Below are 20,716 nucleotides of genomic sequence, written 5' to 3'. Positions count from 1 at the left end.
CCATAAATTTGGGTATATCTGTGACTCTATTTTGGAGAAGGCAATGGCACCCCACTCCAGTACTCTTGCCTGGAAAATCCCATGGACGGAGGAGCCTGGAAGGCTGCAGTCCTTGGGGTCACTGAGGGTCGGACACGACTTCACGACTTCACTTTCATTTTTCACTTTCATGCATTGGAGAAGTACATGGCAACCCACTCCAGTGTTCTTGCCTGGAGAATCCCAGGGATGGGGGAGCCTGGTGGGCTACGTCTGTGGAGTCACACAGAGTCAGACACGACTGAAGTGACTTAGCAGCAGTGACTCTATTTCTCTTTTATTTCTTTGTTGTTCAGTCATTAAATCACATCCAACTTTGTGACACCATAGACTGCAGTATGCCAGGCTATTATTTTTTAATATTTATTTATTTATGGCTTCTCCAGGTCTTAGTTGCAGCATATGGATCTAGTTCCTTGACCAGGGATCAAACCCAGGCCCTCTGCATTGGGAATGTGGAGTCTTAGCCCCTGGACCACCAGATCAGATCAGATCAGATCAGTCGCTCAGTCGTGTCCGACTCTTTGCAACCCCATGAATCCCAGCATGCCAGGCCTCCCTGTCCATCACCAACTCACAGAATTCACTCAGACTCACGTCCATCAAGTCAGTGATGCCATCCAGCCATCTCATCCTCTGTCGTCCCCTTCTCCTCTTGCCCCCAATCCCTCCCAACATCAGAGTCTTTTCCAATGAGTCAACTCTTTGCATGAGGTGGCCAAAGTACTGGAGTTTCAGCTTTAGCATCATTCCTTCCACAGAAATCCCAGGGCTGATCTCCTTCAGAATGGACTGGCTGGATTTCCTTGCAGTCCAAGGGACTCTCAAGAGTCTTCTCCAACACCACAGTTCAAAAGCATCAATTCTTCGGTGCTCAGCCTTCTTCACAGTCCAACTCTCACATCCATACATGACCACAGGAAAAATCATAGCCTTGACTAGACAAACCTTTGTTGGCAAAGTAATGTCTCTGCTTTTGAATATGCTATCTAGGTTGGTCATAACTTTCCTTCCAAGGAGTAAGCATCTTTTAATTTCATGGCTGCAGTCACCATCTGTAGTGATTTTGGAGCCCAGAAAAATAAAGTCTGACACTGTTTCCACTGTTTCCCCATTTATTTCCCATGAAGTGATGGGACCGGATGCCATGATCTTCGTTTTCTGAATGTTGAGCTTTAAGCCAACTTTTTCACTCTCCACTTTCACTTTCAAAAGGCTTTTGAGTTCCTCTTCACTTTCTGCCATAAGGGTGGTGTCATCTGCATGTCTGAGGTTATTGATATTTCTCCCGGCAATCTTGATTCCAGCTTGTGTTTCTTCCAGTCCAGCGCTTCTCATGATGTACTCTGCATATAAGTTAAATAAACAGGGTGACAGTATACAGCCTGATGAACTCCTTTTCCTATTTGGAACAAGTCTGTTGTTCCATGTCCAATTCTAACTGTTGCTTCCTGACCTGCATACAAATTTCTCAAGAGGCAGATCAGGTGGTCTGGTATTCCCATCTCTTTCAGAATTTTCCACAGTTTATTGTGATCCACACAGTCAAAGGCTTTGGCATAGTTAATAAAGCAGAAATAGATGTTTTTCTGGAACTCTCTTGCTTTTTCTATGATCCAGCAGATGTTGGCAATTTGATCTCTGGTTCCTCTGCCTTTTCTAAAACCAGCTTGAACATCAGGAAGTTCACGGTTCACATATTGCTGAAGCCTGGCTTGGAGAATTTTGAGCATTACTTTAACTAGCATGTGAGATGAGTGCAATTGTGCAGTAGTTTGACCATTCTTTGGCATTGCCTTTCTTTGGGATTGGAATGAAAACTGACCTTTTCCAGTTCTGTGGCCACTGCTGAGTTTTCCAAATTTGCTGGCATATTGAGTGCAGCACTTTCACAGCATCCTCTTTCAGGATTTGAAATAGCTCAACTGGAATTCCATCACCTCCACTAGCTTTGTTCGTAGTGATGCTTTCTAAGGCCCACTTGACTTCACATTCCAGGATGTCTGGACCACCAAGGTAGTGCCTATTATATTTTATAGATAAGTTTGTTTTTACCATTTTTACATTCCATATTATTGCAGAAAACGAAGAGGAAGTAAACAGCCTCTTGATTAAAGTGAAAGAGGAGAGTGAAAAAGCTGGTTTAAAACTCAACATTCAAAAAACAACGATCATTGCATTTGGTCCCATCACTTCATGACAAATAGATGGGGAAACAATGGAAACAGTGACAGACTTTATTTTCTTGGGGACCAAAATTACTGAAAATGATGACTGCAGCCATGAAATTAAAAGACATTTATTCCTTGGAAGAAAAGCTACGACAACCCTAGACACCACATTAAAAAGCAGAGACATTACTTTACCGACAAAGGCCTGTAGAGTCAAAGCTAAGGTTTTTCTAGTAGTCATGTATGGATGTGAGGGTTGAACCATTAAGAAACCTGAGCACTGAAGAATTGATGCTTTGAACTGTGGTGTTGGAGAAGACTCTTAAGAGTCCCTTGGACAGCAGGGAGATCAAACTAGTCAATCCTAAAGGAAATCAGTCCTGAATATTCATTGGAAGGACTGATGTTGAAGCTGAAGCTCCAATATTTTGACCACCTTATGCAAAGAACTGTCTCATTTGAAAAGATCCTGATACTGGGAAAGATTGAAGACAGGAGGAGAAGAGGATTACAAAGGATGAGATGGTTGGATGGCATCACCGACTCAATAGACATGAGTTTGAGCAAGCTCCGGGAGTTGGTGATGGACAGGAAGGCCTGAAACAGGGGTCCACTGACATGCAGTTCATAGGGTTGTAAAGAGTCGAACATCACTGAGTGACTGAACTGAACTGAATAAGTGATATAATACCATATTTGTCTTTTTCTTATTTCATTTAGTCTGATTTCATCTCTACATCCATTTGTGTTGTTGCAAATGCCTTTATTATCATTTGTTTTATGACTGAGAATTATTCCACTGTATATATATGTGTCATATTTTCTTTATCCATTCATTAACCAATGGGCATTTTGATTATTTCCAGCTTTGGTTATTCTAAACAGTGCTGTAGTGAACATTGAGGTGCATGTGTCTTTTCCAGCTACAGTTTTCCCAGGCTATACACAAAGGAGTGAGGTTACCAAATCATCTGGTGGTTTTGTTTTTAGATTTTTAAAGAACATCCATACTGAACTCCATAGTATGTGTACACTAAGTTGCTTTAGTCATATCTGACTCTTTGTGTCTCCATGGACTGTAGCCCGTGAGGCTCCTCTGTTCATGAGATTTCCCAACAAGAATACTGGAGTGGGTTGCCATGCCCTCCTCCAGGGGGTCTTCCTGACCCAGGGATTGAACCTGCATCTCTTAGGTCTCCTGTATTGGCAGGTGGTCTCTTAGTAGCTATTATCATTAACATTGCCTCATTGTACATTTGAATGGTATTTCTTTAATAAATGATGTAGAATATCTTTCCATGTGCTTTTTTAATCTACACAATGTGAGTATGATTTACCTCTTGAAACTGACTTCTTGTAAGCTGGCCCTGCTTTGAATTCTTCTCTGATGTTTGAAAGTGAAAGTGTTAGTCACTCAGTCATGTCAGACTCTTTGCGACTCCATGGACTGTAGACATGAAATTCTCCAGGCAAGAATACTGGGGTGGATTGCCATTCCCTTCTCCAGGAGATCTTCCTGACCCAGGAATTGAACCCAGGTATCCCGCATTGTGGGCAGATTCTTTACCTGTCGAGCCACCAGGGAAGCGTACAAATCTGGCTACTGGAGTAGGTAGACTTTCCCTTTTCCAGGGGATCTTCCCAACCAGGGATAGATCCCAGGTCTCCCTCATTGCAGGCGGATTCTTTACCAGCTGATGATTTATCCCCAGGACATTTCTTGAGGGCAGGTGTCCTTTCCGGCCCCGCAGGCTTTGTGAATATTAAAAGCCCATGAGCACTCGCTTACTGGTTGTTGTTACAGAAAATGGCCTCAAAGCAGCAGCATGTCTTTATGCCCCCACTTTTTATTTATCTTTTTAATTTTTAAAAAATATAAATTTATTTATTTTAATTGGAGGTTAATTACTTTACAATATTGTATTGGTTTTGCCATACATCAACATGAATCCACCACAGGTATTTATTTATTTTTTTATATTTTGATTTTTATATATATTGGAAGTAGAGTTGTTTCTGATGTCTTGTTTGTTTTAGGTGTACAGGAACTTGATTCAGTTATGTATAGATCTTTTTTGGGGTTCTTTTCCCATATAGATTATTACAGTGTGTTCAGTAGAGTTCCATCAGAGAAGGCAATGGCACCCCACTCCAGTACTTTTGCCTGGAAAATCCCTTGGACGGAGGAGCCTGGTAGGCTGCAATCCATGGGGTCGCTAGAGTCGGACACAACTGAGCGACTTCACTTTCACTTTTCACTTTCATGCATTGGAGAAGGAAATGGCAACCCACTCCAGTGTTCTTGCCTGGAGAGTCCCAGGGACAGGGGAGCCTGGTGGGCTGCTGTCCATGGGGTCGCAGAGTCGGACATGACTGAAACGACTTGGCAGCAGCAGCAGCAGCAGCAGTAGAGTTCCATATACATTAGAGTGTGTATGTTAACCCCAGCCTCCTAATTTACCCTTCCTCACTAACTTTCCTTAATGATATTTATAAGTTGGTTTTCTAAGTCTGTGAATCTGTTTCTCTTCTGTAAATCAGTTTGTATTTTTTTTTTTTTTTACTTTTTAATTGGTGGAAAATTACAATGTTATGTTGGTTCTGCCGTACAACAATGTCAATCAGTTGTAATTATATAGGCTTCTCTGGTGCCTCACCGGGTGAAGAATCCACCTGTACCGCAGGAGACCCACATTCAATCTCTGGGTCAGAAAGACCCCCTGGAGAAGGGCATGGCTACCCAGTATCCTTGCCTGAGAATTCCATGGACAGAGATACCTGGCAGTCTGTGGGATCACAAAGAGTCGAATGTGACTGAGTGACTAACACGTCACTCTCGAGCCTCCTTCCCATCCCACCCCTCTGGGTCATCACAGAGCACCAGGCTGGGCTCCCCGTGTCTTTCAGCAGCTTCTCCACCAGCTCTTCCCTTCACACATTGCAGTCTACATGTCAGCGCTACTTTCTCCGTTTGTCCCAACCTCTCCTTCCCGTACTGTGTCCACAAGTCCATTCTCTACACTTCGGTCTCCATTCCTTCCTTGCAAATAGGTTCATTGGTATTATTTTTCTAGATTCCATATATATGCATTAATATGTATTTGTTTTTCTGATTTACTTCACTCTGTGTAACAGGCTCTAGGTTTATCCACCTCACAACTACTGACTCAAATTTGTTCCTTTTTCTGGCTGAATAATATTCCACTGTATATATGCCCTACACTGTGTGAGTTTATAGATTCCCCTGTAAGTGGCATCTTATGATATTTGTCTTTCTCTGACTTACTTCACTTGGTATGATACTCTCTTGTCCACCCATGGTGTGGCATTAGTTTTTTTTTTTTTTTTTAATGGCTGAATAGTATTTCATTGTATATATGCACCACTTAGTCTTCATTTACTGAATTCACTTACTAATAGTTTTCTGGTGATGTCTTTAGGGTTTTCTATACATAGTATCATGTCACCTGCAAATGACAGTTTTGCTCAAGTTTTCTTTTAATGTGCTTAATGGACATATGGGTATCTTTGTCTTTGAATTTTGTTTTAACATATTTTGCTTATTTGTCTACATAAATTTTCTGTTCTCTTATCTCAATTTTAAGAAATATTTTTCTGTTTTTTGTTTTCCCTTTGACTTTCTTGTTGCTTTCTTGATACATTAGGGAAAAGACCTTTCCTTATTCTTGTTTCCTTTCAGTAGAAAAGGGTCAGAAAAGGAAAAAGAAAATGAGTGAAATTAAGGTCATCATATCCTGTTCAGTGTTAGAGGGGACAGAGGACAATGAAACTTTTAGAAGCTGATATAAATTGATGTTATAAATGAAGAAAAAGAGGACTGAAAATGCTTTTACCTGAAAATTGCAAAAAGGATGGATTCAACCTAATATTGTACTGGCCAGTGAAAAGGAAGACAACAGCGTGGCCTGGGGGATGAATGGGGCAGGGAAGACAAATGATCAGCAACAAATGAAGACCATTCAGTTCTGTAACCTGCCAATTGCAGACTGCTTGTAAACTACATTATGTACTAACACATAGGAGAAACAGTCTAATGAAATGGCAAAAAAAAAAAAAAAAAAACTAGTAAGTATTCCATGAATAATCAAAACACAGCAAAATTTGAAAACAGTTTTATTTTATACAGAGTAGACTTGATTAACAATGTTGTTAGTTTCAGGTGTACAGCAGCATGATTCAGTTATACATGTATCTACATTTTTTCAAATTCTTTTCCCATTTAGTTTTTTCCCATTTACAGAGTATTGAGCAGAGTTCCCTGTACTGTTCAGTAGGTCCTTGTTGGTTATCTATTTTAAATACAGTAGTATGTATATGCCCATCCCAAACTCCTATACATCACTCCCCATCCTTTCCCTCGGGTAGACATAAGTTTGTTCTGTAAGTCTGGTTCTTTTTGTAAGTAAGTTCATTGGTACCATTTTTTTAGATTTCACATGTAAGTGATATCATATTTGTCTTTCTCTTTCTGACTTCATTTAGCATGATAATCTTTAGGTACATCCATGTTGCTGCAGAAGGCATTATTTCATTTCTTCTTTATAGCTAATATTCCACTATATATATATACCACATCTTTATCTGTTCTTGCCATGGACATTTAGGTTGCTTCCGTGTCTTGGCTGCTGTAAACAGCGCTGTGAACATTGAGGTACATGTATCTTTTTGAATTAGAGTTTTCATCTTTTCCAGATACAGGTCCAGGAGAGGGACTGCTGGGTGGTATGGTAGCTCTATTTTTACTTTTCTAAGGAGCTTTCATACTGTTCTCCATTGTGGCTGCATCAACTTCTTTCCCACCAAGAGTGTAGGAGGGATCCCTTTGCTCCACCCTCTTTCCAACATTTATGTTTGTAGACTTGTTGATGATGGCCATTCTCACTGGTGTGAGGTAATATCTTACTGTAGTTTTTACTTGCATTTCTCTAATAATTATTAATGTTGAACATCTTTTCATGTGCCTGTGGTCATTTGTATGTCTTCTTTGGTAAAATGTCTCTTAGGTCTTCTGCCCATTCTTCATTTGGATTGCTCTTTTGTTACTGAATTGTATGGGCTGTTTGTATGTTTAGGAGACTAGTGCCTTGTTGGTCACATCATGTACAAATATTTTCTCCTATTCTTCAAGTTGTCTTTTCATTTTGTTTATAGTTCCCTTTGCTGCACAAGAGCTTTTGAGTTTAATTATGTCCCATTTGTCTCATTTTGTTTTTATTTCCATTATTTTAGGAGAGACCAAAAAAGATATTACTGCAATGTAGTCAAATATTTTCCTCTAAGTATTCCTTGAATTATCAAAATGCAGGTACTTTTTTATTTCAAGTTACTCTGCAGTTTTTACTTTAAATGACTTTAACTGAGCTTGTATCACTTATCACAAAAAGAGGCATCAAAAAATAGAGTCAATATGAAGTTGCATAATGGTAATGATGTATTTACATAATTTGTACTAGTCTTATATTCCTATATTCTTAATAAGAATACTATTTTTGAAAAATTACAGTATCAAATTGGCCTAGGTGATAAAAATATCTTGATTCTTCCCACACATTGAGGTATAAACTCAAAACCATATAGTATTCTAATTCATCTGATAAATTATTAAATATATTTTAAGAAGAAACTTTGAGTTTTCTTTCAGTAGACATCCAGAAGCTAATATTAAAAATAACTTACTAACAAGATGATTATTTATATTTAAACTTTATAGTGTATACTAAAGAGTGCCTATGTGTACATATGCAGTATAAATGTGATGAAAGTGAAGTTGTGACTCAGCACTGCTCGTAGTATTGTGCTTTTTGAGTTATAAGTTATAAAGTCAACATAACATACAATGGGAGTGGAAAAGTCTGATCAGATATTATGTTGTAAATATATCATAAAAAAGAAAAGACCATCAATTATTCAATGTAGTTATAAAAGTATTTAAAATCTATCTTACCATAAATAATCCCTCTGAAAGATGATGAGTTGAATATCTTCTTTTTGATAAAATAATTAACAAATTAATGGTAATATGTACTCATCAATTCTTCATCTGAAGCTCAGTTGCCTTAATCAGTGCTGACTAAATTAGTTTAATTTTTAATAAGGACTGCAGATATTTAACAGCTATGGAAATAGACAGTAAATGGTAAGGCAAAAGGGGTGCTTGCATTGTTTGTTACCAGAAGTAACCTCAACTATCTCACGTTCAAAGAATTTTCTAATAATGTAGAATAGTAGGTGGTAAATGAGCTAATAAAGTAAGTAATAGAATTCTATGTTGGAATCCAAACACAAGTGTTAAAATAACATTTAAGATTGCAGGAATTTATATAAAATGCTTGGCAGGAGAAAAGTAAGGTGTTACAACAGAAATTGTAGCAGGAATAACCTCATTATATAATGAGGTTGTCTCATTCAACCTCAAATTCTGGATTATGGTATTTGGAAGGTGTTAAAATAGTGTCTGGAAAAACAGTATCAAACAAGACTTGCAAGGTAGAGTATACAAATTACATATAATACACATGGATTATTAATAATTCATTGTTTCTCCATGTTCAGCAGGATACCATACTGAACGATGGAGAAGGCAATGGCACCCCACTCCAGTACTCTTGCCTGGAAAATCCCATGGACGGAGGAGCCTGGTGGGCTGCAGTCCGTGGGGTCGGCAAGAGTTGGACACAAGTGAGAGACTTCACTTTCACTTTTCATTTTCATGCATTGGAGAAGGAAATGGCAACCCACTCCAGTATTCTTGCCTGGAGAATCCCAGGGACGGGGGAGCCTGGTGGGCTGCCATCCATGGGGTTGCACAGAGTCAGACACGACTGAAGCGACTTAGCAGCATACTGAACGAAACTAATGAATGCCAAAAATGAACAAATCTTTCATTTAGACATAGGCTTTGTTTGGCCAGTGACTGATTTTACACAATCTCCCCTGTTCTTTCTTCAGTCTCAGAACACATCTGCCTGGTCCTTGGCCCTGAAGCATTTCACCGCTGTGCCTATGGGCAGTCCTCAAGATTCAACCACAGCCTCCCACTTTTTCCTGCCCTAATTCTCTAAAAGTGAGTGAACTCAGTATTCACATCTTCAAAGAACAATTCTCAATCTTCCTGATAGCAGCAAGTTCTTCCTGTAATGGGCTTTCCAGAATGAAGAGCCTCTCCTTTTTAAGCTTAATTGAGTTTGTGATTTTACATCTCGTTTAGGTTATTTAGTAAATGCACCTTTTGCCCACCAAATTTAAATTCCACCAGAGCACAAACACATCTAGTCTTTACTTTTTCATCTGCATCATATAGCACAGTTCCTAGTGTATAGTAGAAACACAATTCTTGTTGGATGAATGAATGGATAAAATCTTTTTTCTTAGGTCCTTCACTTCTATTGCTGATGCCTCGATTTTCCCATTCTCCTGTTTTTGGAGAATATGGAGTTATTGGTTCTCTATTTTACTTCCCATTTGAAATTGCCACTCAGTATTTTTGTTTTTCAAACACTCAGTATTTTTATTTTTCAAAAATACCTACATATACTAATCATATAGTACCTTTTAGTGCTCAGATAATTTTATTATTTGTGTTACTACTATTATTATAACTTGAAATATCACATTTACCTCCTTAGCTTATGCTGCTGCTGCTGCTAAGTTGCTTCAGTTGTGTCCGACTCTGTGTGACCCCATAGACGGCAGCCCACCAGGCCCTGCTGTCCCTGGGATTCTCCAGGCAAGAACACTGGAGTGGGTTGCCATTTCCTCCTCCAATGCATGAAAGCGAAAAGTGAAAGTGAAGTCTCTCAGTCGTGTCCGACTCTTAGTGACCCCATGGACTGCAGCCTACCAGGCTCCTCCATCCATGGGATTTTCCAGGCAAGAGTACTGGAGTAGGGTGCCATTGCCTTCTCCTTAGCTTATAATACCCCTCAACTTTGGATTGTTGCATTAGGCTCCAAATGAGTCTCTCTCCCTCTTCCTTTCCTTCATTGGCTAGAACCTGCCCAACTCATTTCATATCTCCTTCCCTCTATTAAATGTTACTTCTGTTACTTATCAAACCACATACAAATAACCTGCCTTTAAGTTACATGATTTTGTGTTGGTATGTATTTACTGATCTTAAATACCATATACTTTGCATTCAGGCTTCTTCCCTAGAGATTATGCCCTCTTCTTAATGTCATTTCTTCTTGCCTTTATTTATACTGTCCTATCTGCTCAAAATTATTTGTTCTCTCTGCCATACATCGTTTTACCCAACCAAGGCATTTATGAGTTACTACACTATGTTTGAAAAAAACAAAACTAAACTGTAAAAATCCTTTCATAAGATTCTAGAATTAACTAGTCTGAGATTTAAATATGTACATCAAATGTAATGAGAAACTATATATATATCTATGCTATTTTAATAAATACTATAGCATTTATTAAATGCTATTTTAATAAAACATTGATGATGTTTTAACAAAAGATCATAACACATGAAATATTGTATACATAAGCAAGCATTTACTCCAGTCAAATAGCTTACAAATTGTAAAGAAGTAACATTAGTAAATTTCATTCAATGATAGGTATTTGGAACATATTGCAGATGGGAATAGTTCTAACTCAAGCATGAATTGTCTGTTAATCATATGGGGAAGAAACCTATTGTAAATAGGCAGATAAATCGATAAAGAAGCTGTGTTGTATATATACAATGGAAAGTTGCTGTTGCTACTGCTAAGGCACTTCAGTCATGTCCGACTCTGTGCGACCCCATTGATGGCAGCCAACCAGGCTCCCCCGTCCCTGGGATTCTCCAGGTAAGAACACTGGAGTGGGTTGCCATTTCCTTCTCCAATGCATGAAAGTGAAAAGTGAAAGTGAAGTCGCTCAGTCGTGTCTGACTCCTAGCGACCCCATGGACTGCAGCCCACCAGGCTCCTCCATCCATGGGATTTTCCAGGCAAGAGTACTGGAGTGGGGTGCCATTGCCTTCTCTTACTCAGCCATAAAATAGAAGGAAATAATGCCATTTGCAGCAATATGAATGGACCTAGAGAATATCATACTAAGTGAAGTAAGTCAGAGAAAGACAAATATCATATGATATCACTAATACATGGAATCTAAAAAAATGATACAAATGAAAATGCAAAGCAGAAACATATATATATATATATATATATATATTTAACGGAACCACTTTGCTGTACACCAGAAATATGGTAAATCAACAATATTTCAGTTTGAATGAATGAATGAATCTCTAGCTCTGATTGAGCTCTTTGCTGAATGTCACCAAGTACTCCAATTTACCAGACTGGCAATGAAGGATCTGAAGCTATGATGTTGATTACTTAGCCTTGCCCATTTAAAATATCTTGATGTACATCAGAACTCAACTATCTTAAACTGAAAACAAATGATGGTAAATAACCACTTACTCATGAGTTTCAAGGACTATGCTCAATTCTTCTTAATGGTGATAATAAATCTTTAAACTTAGATTTATAACTTGTAACTACTATATTACACAGCTTTCAGTTCAATTCAGTTGTTTAGTCATGTCTGACTCTGTGACCCCAAGACTGCAGCACACCAGGCTTCCCTACATATTCCCCTGAAAAAAGTAGAAAACTGTTAAGAGAACCACTCCTGAAGAATGTTTTCCATCATAAAACATTAAATCCTTAATTATGAATTAATTTGCTAATCATCTGTGTGGGGAGAGGAAGAAGGTTAAGCTGTCCAGAAGCACCAGCATTATTTTACCTACACATACGCAGTGATTTTTTATCTTTTTCAGTTTGATGTTCTTCTTTTTTGCTCTTCATTACTTCATGTAGGGACACTTGTCACTGGAATAATTTCCTGTTACCTGAAATACACCCTAGAGAATTTCCTTTATGGTAGGATCTCCTGCAGTGAACTTTCCTAGTTTTTATCTTAATGCTATTTTTCTTCCAAGCTTGACATGTGATCACTGGTTATAGAATTCTAACTCCGTCATTTTTCTTTTCAGCAGATGGAAGATACTGTACTGTCTTCTTGCTGTCAGATGTCAGTCATTTGAAGGTAATTATTTTCTTCTGTTTCTATATTTTCTCTTTGATTTTCTGTGAGTTCAAGCAAATGTGTCTAGGTGTTCATTTGCTGTTGTCCCTTTGACACATTGTTCTTATGATTTATTTATTCTTGTTGATGTGTTAATATGTGAGAGAGTGTGTGTGTGTGTGTGTGTGTGTGTGTGTTCAGTCATGTCTGTCTCTTTGAGATCCCATGGACTGTAGCCTGCCAGGCTCCTCTATCCATGGCATTTCCCAGACAAGAATGCTGGAGTGGGTTGCCACTTCCTTCTCCAGCAGATCTTCCCAACCCAGGGGTCAAACCCTCGTTTCCTGCCTATTCTTTCCCACTGAGCCACCTGGGAAGCCAGTATGTGAGCTTACAGTTATTAATGATTCCATTACACTAGGCTGCCACCACTAGGGAAAGGAAGCCCGTATATTTTCTGTTAATGCTTTGCATAATTTTAAAACCCTGATTTTTTTTCAGAAAAGTTGAAATCCCACACTTTTATGTTTTTAGCATAAAAGTTACAATTATTTTAGTTTATTTGCTTCCAGAATAATAAAGATTCCAAAGATTTCTGAAAAATTGGTTATCCTAAAATCATAACTTGAAATAGAAGGAAGACACTACATTTCAAAATACGAAAGTATTTCTGTGAAATGTAATGAGTTAACTAAAGTTGGCTTAAAGCTCAACCTTCAGAAAACGAAGATCATGGCATCTGGTCCCATCACTTCATGGGAAATAGATGGGGAAACAGTGGAAACTGTGTCAGACTTTATTTTTGGGGGCTCCAAAATCACTGCAGATGTTGACTGCAGCCATGAAATTAAAAGACGCTTACTCCTTGGAAGGAAAGTTATGATCAACCTAGATAGCATATTGAAAAGCAGAGACATTACTTTGCCAACAAAGGTTCGTTTAGTCAAGTCTATGGTTTTTCCTGTGATCATGTATGGATGTGAGAGTTGGACTGTGAAGAAAGCTGAGCACTGAAGAATTGATGCCTTTGAACTGTGGTGTTGGAGAAGACTCTTGAGAGTCCCTCGGACTGCAAGGAGATCCAACCAGTCCATTCTGAAGGAGATCAGCCCTGGGATTTCTGTGGAAGGAATGATGCTAAAGCTGAAACTCCAGTACTTTGGCCACCTCATGCGAAGAGTTGACTCATTGGAAAAGACTCTGATGCTGGGAGGGATTGGGGGCAGGAGGAGAAGGGGACGACAGAGGGTGAGATGGATGGATGGCATCACTGACTTGATAGACGTGAGTCTGGGTGAACTCCGGGAGTTGGTGATGGACAGGGAGGCCTGGCGTGCTGTGATTCATGGGGTCGCAAAGAGTTGGACACAACTGAGCGACTGAACTGAACTGAACTGAACTATACGTTTTAAGAATTCTTTTTGTACTTGTTTATGGTATTTAAGAACTTAAATGTTAAAATAGTTGATTAGTTTGCATGATGGTTTTGAATTTATCTTCCTACTCTCAATGTTTCTATATGTTTTTCTAGACACAAACATATGAAATATTATTAGCATTACATAAATTTCTGAGTCAAAGAAGTCTAGAGGGATAGCATTCTTAGGAGGAAAAGGGGAAAACTTCCCAGATTATAAAAATCATGTATTTCAGTTATGAATTCACCTTTAATTTTAATTTTTCTGTTCATCTACATTGTTTAAGGTCATGAATTAGCATTTTACTGAGTGAACAAAATTTTAACTTGCATTCGCCAAAACTGCAATATATATTTTAGGTAGACAGTGACCAGATGACTTAAAATTATCTTGATGCCTAGTTGAAAATGGGCTTTCCAAGTGGCTCAGTGGGAAAGAATCCACCTGCCAAGCAGGAGACATGGGTTCAATCCCTGGATTGGGAAGATCCCCTGAAGAAGGAAATGGCCACCCACTCCAGTATTCTTGCTTGGAAAATCCCATGGACAGAGGAGCCTGGCAGGCTACAGTCCTTGGGGTTGCAAAGAGTCTGACGCAACTGAGTTACTAAACAAAAACTAGTTGAATAACTAGTTGAACCTATTATCTTTGAATATATGTTATCTTTGAAAATCATAGTGTATCCTGAATTAAATATATTCTTAGTCATCATTAAGACCACCAAGTCATCTATACAAGGAATTTAAGAGAGCTTCATAAGGAACCATTCACTTGTCGCCTAAAAGAAGTACTACTTTGTACCTGGTAAGGATTGAAAAGGTCTTTATATCATTTATGTATCTTATATAGTCCTGTTCAGAGAAGGCAATGGCATCCCACTCCAGTACTCTTGCAACTTCACTTTCACTTTTCACTTTCATGCATTGGAGAAGGAAATGGCAACCCACTCCAGTGTTCTTACCTGGAGAATCCCAGGGACGGGGGAGCTGGTGGGCTGCCATCTATGGGGTTGCACAGAGGCGGACACGACTAAAGTGACTTAGCATAGCATATAGTCCTGTTAGGATTATATCTGACAAAGCATCAAAAGAGAATCATTTTGTAGAATGCAAAATCACACAAAAATTCAACTGTTATAACCTCTTACCACACTCCTATCCCTGAATGACATTATTTCAAAACTTTCAGAGAATCAAGAATGATCTGTTCCTAAGAAAAACTGAACATTCCAATCTTATTCCTAATGAGACCCATACTGTCAGCCAAGGGGCCTTTCTCTTACTTAAATGTTCTACTTTCCTTCTTTCCACCTTCATTTCTCCACTCATATATATTTTTTTTTTCCAGGTTCTACATACAAACAGACAAGAATTTGTCTTTTTTAGAGAACCATCACCATGTTTTTCTAAGTGAAATTAAATCCAATGTGAGCACTTTACCTGCTTATTAGCATGGATTTGGGGACATTTGGTCTATCTCGGGGCCCCTGCTCTCTTCTACTGGACAGAACAGGAGGCCAGGGGTCTGTGGTCCCTGAAAGTTGGAAAAGGCCTCAGCACAGGAGCCTTCCCGCTTCTCCCACCAGAAACTCCAGGCCTGTCCTCTGTTCTCATATAACTCTGACATCTTTTAGGACATGGATCCGCCCTTCACGCCAGCTTCTCTATGACAGGACAACCGTAACTGTTCTTGCTGCTGTTAAACATGCTGAGCTACTCACCAGCTGATGCCAAGTTCCTTTCAATGGGCCCGGGAAATTCAAAGATACGATTCCTCTGGCAACAAGAAAAGCCTCAACCCTAGAAAACCTGGGTTTGTTTAGAATATTTTTAATAATAATAGGTGAGAGATGAGGAACAGGAACATTAGAAAATATTCTTTTCAGGCTTTGTTTTACATGTTCAAGGAGATAGAAATGAGAGTCTCCACAGATGACCATGCCACATATACAAGTCATATTTCAGGAAGTACAGGTGAGTGTTTCTTATTCTTCCCCAGAAGTAACTTTCTGCAAGATTGATCCAAAGTACACAGGTGGTTTTCTATAGTCTAAGAACCAGTAGTTTCAGAGGAAATAAATATAATTTTTTACATACTTTTAAAATATAAGATTAAATATATTTCCCTAATTAACTGCATGTCTGATTTATAAATCAATAGTAACTGTTAGTCTATGCCATAATTATAGTTAAGAATGACTTTCTAATTAAAAAAAAATTAAGACACCAATAACAATGTACAGTGTGAATCAGTATGTGCTGGAGGAACTCAAGAGAGTTATGCTTGTTACAGAAGCACAGGAAAAAGAAGTGTGTATTTTTGATAAATGGATTTTATTGGACCAACAGTCTCTAGTGCATTGGCTATTAAGATGTTTTATCCAATGGTGGAATAACGCTTTGTGCAATTTTCTAACAAAACACGGACTTTCTGGTAAGTCATTTGACTTTTTTTTCCCTGAGAAGTGCAAAATAGTGTCTTCTAAGATTAAAGTTTTTAAATTTATCTATATAAAAGTAGAATCCCAAACTACATACATCATTCTGAATTGCACTGACCCAGCAGAAATAGCTAAAGTAACATTATTACTAAGAGGGCTGCAAAGGAAAGCACATTATTGTTTGTTCAGAAAGAAAGTTAATTTCCAACTCCATTTTTCAAAAGATGCTCTTGCAAACTATCAGTGTAATTCAGTAGAAGAGAGCACATCTCATGAATTGATCATAAACCAGATAAACTCCTGTGGGCCCAAGGTCTTGGCTACTCTGTACCCCCCCAAGTAGTTAGGTTCAAAACCACTTTTCCAGAGGAAAATGGAGAAATAACTGAAGTTACATTCCTAACACCAAAAGGAATGAGAACTCATGAAAGAAATTAAATTCAGATGTGGAAAAATTAAAGTATAACAATTTAAAAATATAAATACATATTTAATTTCCAAAACCCTTCTGTGAACAAGATAGTGCTACCTCCATTTTACATTTGAAGAAATGGAGATCAAACACTGTATTTGTTTTCTAGTTACTCATAACAAGTGAGCACATACTCAGTGACTTAAACCAACACACACTTCTCACAGCCTACCTGCAGACTTACCTGCAGACAGAGATCCTGGCATACCGTCTCACTGGTGAGTCTGTCAGGGTCTTCCTGGAACAATCTAGGTACTTTGGGCTTCCTTGGTAACTCAGATGGTAAAGAATCTACCTACAAAGTGAGAGACCCAGGTTCAATCCCTTGGTCAGGAAGATCCCATAGAGAAGGGAATGACAGCCCACTCCAGTATTCTAGCCTAGAGAATCCCATGGACAGAGGAGCCTGGTGGGCTACAGTCCCTGGGGTCACACAGAGCTGGACATGATTGAGCAACTAACACTTTCAACCCAGGTACATTCAGGAATGCACTCACTTTAGAGAATGAAATGGGGAAAGTACTGCTTCCATGAATAGCCAGGTTCTTAGAGAATTCATTTTCTTACAGCTGGAGGTTGAAAGGTTTTGTTTCTCAGTGGACACAACTCTGAGATCCTAGAGGGCACCTGCAGCTCTTGCCGTGCAGCCATCAAAATGATGTAAATTGTGATTTTTAATATGTCTGTTATAAAGATCTATTCAAGTGATGATTGGCCTTTCAATTTCCCTTTTCTCTAAAATGCTTGATGTTCTGCTGATTTTTCTTATTTTCCTCAGTTTTACTGAGATATAATTGATGTATAATGGAATATTTGTTTCAGGTATACAACATAATGATCTGATGCATGTGTATGAAATGATCGCTACAATAAGTTTAGTTAACATCTATCACCTCATAGGCTTACAATGAGGTGAGAATTTTGATGAGAGGTCTGATGAGAATTTTTAGGAGTAACTTTCAAATACACAAAACAATATTGTTAACTAGAGCCATCAAACTATTCCACTGAAACTTATTTTATAACTCAAAAGTTTTTACCTTTTGACCATCTTTATTCATTTCTGACACCCCTCACACCTGACAACCATCAATTTGTTCTGTTTCTATAAAGTCAGTGACTGTAGATTCCACAGGTAAGCACAATAATATATGTCTTTTTTAGCCTGAATTATTCACTTAGCATAATGTCCTCAAGGCCCATCCCTCTTATAAAAAATGATATAATTTCTTTTTGATAGTGGAATAATATTCCACTGTGTACACACATACATTTCATTCACTCACTCATAGACAGACACTTAGGTTGTTTTCCTATCTTGGCTATTTTAAATAATTTTGAAATGAATGTGGGATTATAGATAAATCTTCAAAATAGTGCTTCTGTTTCCATCAGATGAATACCCAGGAGTGGGATTTCTGGATCATATTGTAGCTTTCTTTTGTAATTTTTATCTTTTAATGTCTGAGAAGTCAGTCATGATGTTCCATGGTTCATTTTTTATATTGTTGAACTGCACATTCTCTCATTTTTTCATGATACTGTTGGAGATGAATCAGTTTTATTAATGTCAAAGAACAGGCTTGCTTTCACTGATTATTCCATACTGTGTTTGGTTTTCAATTTCATTGATTTCTTCTTTTATCTGAATTATTTCTTTCATTCTGCCTGCTTTGGATTTAATTTTTACTTCCCTCTGTGGTTTCTTAACATGAAGCTTGTTAAGATTTTACTCTTTAAATAATACTCAGTGCTACAGATTCTGGAGAAGCTCATGGTCCTTCACATTCTTGCTCCTACACTGTCTCCTACCACAAATCCATCACTGTGAGTAAACATGAATGACACCAGTGCTGCTCACAGGTCCTCCACATTCTCTTCTCTCTCCCGCTCTGTCTCCTATTGCACACCACTCACTCTGAGTAAGTAAGCAGCAAGGACACTAGAGCAGCTCGGCAGTCCACATTCTCCCTCACACTCAGTCTCCTTCCACAAACCTGTCACTCCAGCAAGTAAACACTGAAGACAACAGAGCAGCTCCCAGGTCCTCCAGTCCTCGTTCCCACTCTGTCTCCTGCCGCACATGGGTCACTCCAGATAAGTAAGCGTCTTTTAATTTTATGACTGGAGTCACCATCTGCAGTGATTTTTAGTTCAGTTCAGTTCAGTAGCTCAGTTGTGTCTGACTCTTTGCGATCCCATGAATCGCAGCACGCCAGGCCTCCCTGTCCATCACCAACTCTCAGCGTTCACTCAGACTCACGTCCATCGAGCCAGTGATGCCATCTAGCCATCTCATCCTCTGTCATCCCCTTCTCCTCCTGCCCCCAATCCCTCCCAGCATCAGAGTCTTTTCCAATGAGTCAACTCTTCACATGAGGTGGCAAAGTATTGGAGTTTCAGCTTTAGCATCAATCCTTCCAAAGAACACCCAGGACTGATCTCCTTTAGAATGGACTGGTTGGACCAAATAGCAGCAAGGTGAGAAACACAGAGTGTTAATGTGGTGCTGAGGTGCTATTTCACATACAACATTCAGGGAAAATTCTGTTAAAGAGTATGAGATGGCTGGATGGCATCACCAACTCGATGGACATGAGTTTGGGTGAACTCCAGGAGATGGTGATGGACAGGGAGGGCTGGCAAAGCCAGCCATTCATGGGGTTGCAAAGAATCAGACACGACTGAGCTACTGAATTGAATACTGCTCAAACTGTTCATAGCGTTCTCAAGGCAAGAATACTGAAGTGGTTTGCCATTCCCTTCTCCAGTGGAAGCACCTTCCCATGCTTATTTAACTTATATTCAGAGTACATCATTAATAACGCTGGGCTGGATGAAGCACAAGCTGGAATCAATATTGCTAGGAGAAATATCAATAACCTCAGATATGCAGATGATATCACCCTTATGGCAAAAAGTGAAGAAGAACTAAAGAGCCTCTTGATGAATGAGAAAGAGGAGAGTGAAAAAGTTGGCTTAAAACTCAACATTCAAAAAACAAAGATCATGGCATCTGGTCCCATCACTTCATGGCAAATAGATGGAGAAACAGTGGAAACAGTGCATACTTTATTTTGGGGGGCTCCAAAATCACTGTGGTAGCATCGATTCTTTGGTATTGCCTTTCTTTAGGATTGGAATGAAAACTGACCTTTTCCAGTCCTGTGGCCACTGCTGAGTTTTCCAAATTTGCTGGCATATTGAGTGCAGCACTTTCACAGCATCATCTTTCAAGATTTGAAATAGCTCAACTGGAATGCCATCACCTCCACTAGCTTTGTTCGTAGTGATGCTTTCTAAGGCCCACTTGACTTCACATTCCAGAATGTCTGGCTCTAGGTCAGTGATCACACGATCGTGATTATCTTGGTCGTGAAGATCTTTTTTGTATAGTTTCTGTGTATTCCTGCCACCTCTTCTTAATATTTTCTGCTTCTGTTAGGTCCATACCATTTCTGTCCTTTATCGAGCCCATCTTTGCATGAAATGTTCCCTTGGTATCTTTAATTTTCTTGAAGAGATCTCTAGTCTTTCCCATTCTGTTGTTTTCCAGTGCCGAAGAATTAAATTTAAAAAATTAAATAAATAAATAAAATTAAAAGATGCTTATTCCTTTGGAGAAATGTTATGACCAACCTAGACAGCATATTAAAAAGCAGAGATGTTACTTTGCCAAAAAAGGTCCATCTAGTTAAGGCTATGGTTTTTCCAGTAGTCATGTATGGATGTGAGAGCTGGACTATAAAGAAAGCTGAGTGCCAAAGACTTGATGCTTTTGAACTGTGGTGTTGAAGAAGACTCTTGAGAGTCCCTTGGACTGCAAGGAAATCCAGACAGTCCATCCTAAAGGAAATCAGTCCTGAATATTCATTAGAAGGACTGATATTGAAGTGGAAACTCCAATACTTTGGCCACCTGATGTGATGAGTTGACTCATTTCAAAAGACCCTGATGCTGGGAAAGATTGAAGGCGGGAGGATAAGGGGATGACAGAGGATGAGATGGTTGGTGGCATCACTGACTCAATGGACACGAGTTTGAGTAAACTCCAGGAGTTGATGATGGATAGGGATGCCCGTCGTGCTGCAGTCCATGGGGTCACAAAGAGTCA

The sequence above is a fragment of the Bos grunniens genome, chromosome 8, assembly GCF_055505025.1.
Source record: "Bos grunniens cultivar Pamir isolate PY7600 chromosome 8, Bosgru_T2T1.0, whole genome shotgun sequence".
NCBI lineage: Eukaryota > Metazoa > Chordata > Mammalia > Artiodactyla > Bovidae > Bos > Bos grunniens.
The sequence above is the reverse complement of the archived record's forward strand: the minus strand, read 5'-3'. Positions refer to the sequence as shown.